Source organism: Callorhinus ursinus, unplaced genomic scaffold, assembly GCF_003265705.2.
Source record: "Callorhinus ursinus isolate GAN/ISIS: 27379988/994484 unplaced genomic scaffold, GSC_fseal_2.0 scaffold37, whole genome shotgun sequence".
In the NCBI taxonomy this organism is placed as follows: domain Eukaryota; kingdom Metazoa; phylum Chordata; class Mammalia; order Carnivora; family Otariidae; genus Callorhinus; species Callorhinus ursinus.
Window position 1 is genome coordinate 2,586,817 of NW_027397099.1, and position 4,874 is coordinate 2,591,690.

The following is a 4,874-nucleotide window of genomic DNA, read 5'->3' on the forward strand; positions in this document are numbered from 1 at the left end:
GTTACCAATTCACGGATGAATTAAATTAAGTTTTATCCAGCATTTGTAATTGTTTTTGGTGGGAAGTTGGTGTTAGTTAACCACACTGCCAGAAATAAAATTCATCTCCTAAGTTTTATTTACTCTGCCCTTTTTCCTTTCTTTATATGTTTGGAGATAACATATCATAATTTTATATTTTTAATGGATACATCTAAGCTTTTACTATAGAAAATGGATATTAAAATCTAATAGCAATCAATATATTTTCTTCTCAAATAATACAAAGAATTTAGCACTCTAAGGCAAAATTTTCTTCATTCTTATATGACATTATTGTCCAGTATTTCAGTTTCACTCTTATTTTTCCTTTTTTTTTTAAACAAGTTTAGTTTTATTTTCTCTGTGCATTTGCAAAACACTTAGGACCAACATAGAAAAAAAATAAAACCTCCTGTGAAAAATATTACATGAAAGGGGAAAAAAAAAAAAAAGGCCTGAGAGGGATTAGTGCCTTAGCCATAGGGAGCTACAGCAACTCTGACTGGTCCAAGGAATTGAAAAAATATCGGGAAGATAGAACAGGAGGCAAGAGAATGAGAAATTACTGAGGAAGAGGGCCTCGAAGTGGGCCACGAGGGGGAACTGGAGGCCGGGGGGTGGGATGGGATGGAGGGAGGGGCCGCTGCTGGTAGCCATAGGGTGGGGGTCGTGGAGGCCCAGTGTATCCATGAGGAGGCATCAGTGGAGGAGGTCCACGCATCCCATGTGGAGGCATAGGACCTGGGTGACCCATGGGAGATCCAAATGGAGGCCCTCGAGGGGGCATGCCCATCGGAGGAGGTCCAGGATGAGGCATTCTGGGTGGCGGTTGGGGTGGTGGCTGCCCCCTAGAGCCTGAGGGCCCAGCATGGGGGTGTCCTAAGCCATGAGGGCCATGGTGGGCCAACTGCATCTGAGACATCCCTGGATGGGGCATCCCACCCGGTGGGAATGGGTGAGGATGTGAGTGTCCATGTCCAGGATGTCCAGCCCCTGGGGTTCCTGCTGATGGTGGGCCATGTCCTCCAGCCCCAGGAGGCATATGTGGTGGGGGCATAGCTGGGGGTATCCCAGGTGGAAGGGCTCCAGGAGGCGGCACTGGGGGTAGGAAGGACCCAGGAGGAGGCATGCCTGGTGGAGGAAGCCCGGACCCCAATGATGATACCACAGGATTGGGGGCTGAGGGTGGAGGGGGTGCATCTGCAAACAGTTGATGAGGGTGGTCGGCCTGGGAGAGTGGGTTCTGGGCTGCCAGAAGTCGTTCAGCTGCTGAGCCATGGCGCTCACCCTTGGAGTCCTTCTTGAAGGCATAGGACACAGTGATAGGGCGGTTACAGAGATACTGCCCATTCATGGCCTCAATAGCTGCATCCGAAGCATCAAAGGAAGCAAAATTAATAAAGGCATAACCTTTGGAGTTGCCTGTGTCAGGGTCCCGCATAATCTTCGGGGTTTGTAAGATGACCCCACAGGCGCTGAAAGTATCATAAAGCAGCTTCTCATCAATCTCCGTGTCTAAATTGCCAATGAAAATGTTGACCCCCACGTCCAGGTTCTTGTTGTGAGCTGATGCTTTGTTCACCCGTATTGGTTTCTCATAGAGTTTGATCATGTTCATGATCTTAATGGCATAGTCAGCATCTTCCTCACTCAAGAATTCCACAAAGCCATAGCCTTGGTGCTGACCTGTGACTCTATCCTTTGGCATGTGGGTGTTGACTACTGGCCCTGCCTGGAGAAATAGCTCCCACAGCAGTGGTTCGCTAACCTTCTCGTCCAGGCCCCTGACGTAGACAGTGGCATCCTGGTTCCCTCGGAGATCGGCCCAGCTGCCATGGCGAAAGAGCTCCCTTATTTTTCAGTTTTAAAAAACTTTTTTTCCCTCTTTTGGAAGTCATAGACTCAAAGAAGTTGCAAAGATAATATAGGGAGGTCCCATGTTTTCTTCAATCAGTTTCTCCCAATGGTTACATCTTAAAATAACTATGGCAGAAACACCAAAACCAGAAAATTTGCACTGGTACAATATGTGTGTATAGTTCTATGTCATTTTATCATGTGTAGATTCAGGTAACCACCCCTGCAATCAAGACACAGTGTTTCATCACCAAGTTCTCTCTCGTGCTTTACAGTCACCCCTCATTGCTTCTCCCCATCTACAATTCTTACCCCCTGGCAACCATAAATATGCTCTCCTTTACTATAATCTTGTAATTTTGAAGATGGTCTATAAGTGGAATCACACCTTATATGACCTTTTGAGATTGGCTTTTTCCACTCAGCCTAATCCCTTCTTCCTTCTTGGCTCATTATCTTATTACAGGAAATATTCTTTAGTAATTCTTATAGAGTGTCTATAAGTGAGCGAAATCTTTCACTTCTTGTTTTTAAAATGGCTTTATTATGCTCTCATTCTTAAATAATAGCTTAGATGTCATTATGTAACAATCATGGATCAGTCAGGAAAAGAGAAGCTATTATAGATACTTAAAAAGTATTTCATACAGAAATTTAGGTGCTTAACTGTTGGGAAAACTTCTTCATCAAATATTATTATCTCCCCTTCATTCTTCCATGGTCTCCTTCTGGAACTCCTATTATATGTATGTTGGATCTTCTCATTTTATTTGCCATATCTGAAACTCCACTTCACAGTTTCTACCTGTATAACTCTGCACTTCTTCTAGGGTAATTTCCTCAGCTCTATCTTCTGATTGTTAATTCTCTCTTAGCTGGCCAAATTTTTCATTTTTAGGTATTCTGCTTTTATGTTTTGGTGTTTTGTTGAAAATATTCTATAGTTTTCTATTTACATTCTCTATTCAATTTTCTGAAGTTGATAAAGGCTAATTCTGGTGTCATTAATCCTAATGACCCTTGTTCACACTGGCAGTTTCCTTGCATATTTTGTACCTTTTGGAAAATGAGTCCATGTTAACAGAGCAATTTTCTGGGAAAATATAATAGAGCCTGGGTTGAAGGTGCATCCTTCTAGAATGGCTTTTATTTTAGTTTCTTGTAAGGCACCTTGGGAATATTCATGTTCAGTTACTACTTTTATGTTGCTTTCTCAGCATATGGAGTGTAAGGAGTATAAATTTAAACCTCAAACCTAAAAAATGGTATGCTTATGGTTAGAAATTCTCAGGGAAACCTTATTTTCCCTTTAGACACAGAGCCCAGGTGAAGAAAAAAAATCTTCCTGCATTCTGCCTATGCTAGATTTTTTTTTTAATATCAGTTCTTTGATTAAACTCCTAGGGTTCCTGCAAGCTGATGTTCAGTTCTAACTAACTCCCTTCATTGTGTAGGCCCCAAATCTTGTGTCTCCTCATTTTGATTTGCTATTAAATGTATAACCTTGGGCCAGGATATTCCCCCACCCATTCCCATATATCTACCATTCCCAGGGTAGCCCATGTCACTCCTCATACTTACAACTCCATATTTTAAGCCCTCTCCATTTTTAGGTCTTAAGGATTTTCCTTACTTTCTCACAAGCAAAGCTATACATTCAAAAGGAAATCTATTGCATTTTATTTACCATTTCTGGATGTTTAGTAGTGGGAGAGTTTTCAAGTTAATTCTAGGTTGCCTGTCCAGGAATTCTCTTATAAATCTTTTTATTCTTCATATATCCCCTAGCACATTATTGGGGGGGGGCAAAGAGTGGTACATAATAAATGTATGGAATGACTGCTTGAATGAATATTTTTTATCAGCATTCCTTTCATTCATTCTTTTTCTCAATCTTTTATTTCTACAATCTCTCTAATAAATTTGTGAATTTATGTTTTAGGGACTCCATTTAGGTTAGTATAATTTTCTCACATTGAGTACTATAGTAGTCATGATAATCTTCCCTTCAGTTTTTTTCTATTTGCCTGTATGGATTTGCCAGTCATCTTTTTAACATGAAACTCTTCTTATGTCATTTTATGGCCAATGGACTTGCAAAAATCTTATTTTTATCATTTTTAACATCTTAAATTCTTTTCAACAGCTATATTTAACTACATTTTCCATTAAAGAAGGAAGTGTCAAATGTGTGTAGCACATAAGATGATTCTTAATCATTTGCTATTATATTCTGCTTTATTCTTGATAACTCATTAACTTGAGGAAGATTTTATTTAAGGATTTGAGTTTCCAGAAGTAAATATGAAAATTGCTACATATACATCTTTTTCATATTTCTTTCTTGTTCACATGCACTAAAGTATATCACATATTTGCTAAAGTACACACATACAATCCTATTATGTCATAATTTTCTTCATATTTATATATTTATAAAATTATATTCACATGAATCTTCTTTTACACCTAGCCCACCATCAATGTTACATACCATTATCTATCTTCAGTGGAATCTTTGCAAAAGCTAGTATAACATAAAGAACCCAAAAGACATTTAATAATTATTCATTTGTGACAATCATGATCTCACACAGGCTTTTCAAAAATGAATTCTAGAAATCATCAGGTATTTTTTTTTAAGATTTATTTATTTATTTATTTGACAGAGAGAGAGAGAGACATAGTGAGAGAGGGAACACAAGCAGGGGGAGTGGGAGAGGGAGAAGCAGGCTTCCCGTGGAGCAGGAAGCCCGATGTGGGGCTCAATCCCAGGACCCTGGGATCATGACCTGAGCCGAAGGCAGACGCTTAACGACTGAGCCACCCAGGCGCCCCCAGGTATTCTTTAATATAGATGAAGAAACCTTCTCCCAGAAGAGATGGTTACCTTTCAATCAGAAAAGCAACAAAATACAGCAAATCAAGTGAGATCAAGTCTTTTATAAATTTTTATTTTTTTAGCAATAGATTCAGTGTAATATAGCATTAAGTAC

At 39.8% G+C, this 4,874-nt stretch overlaps 1 pseudogene; it reads right to left on the reverse strand.

Annotated features, from left to right (window-relative positions):
* Positions 1 to 357: 357 nt before the first annotated feature.
* Positions 358 to 1,857, reverse strand: LOC112836948 (splicing factor 3B subunit 4 pseudogene; annotated as a pseudogene).
* Between the last annotated feature and the right edge of the window lie 3,017 nt (positions 1,858 to 4,874).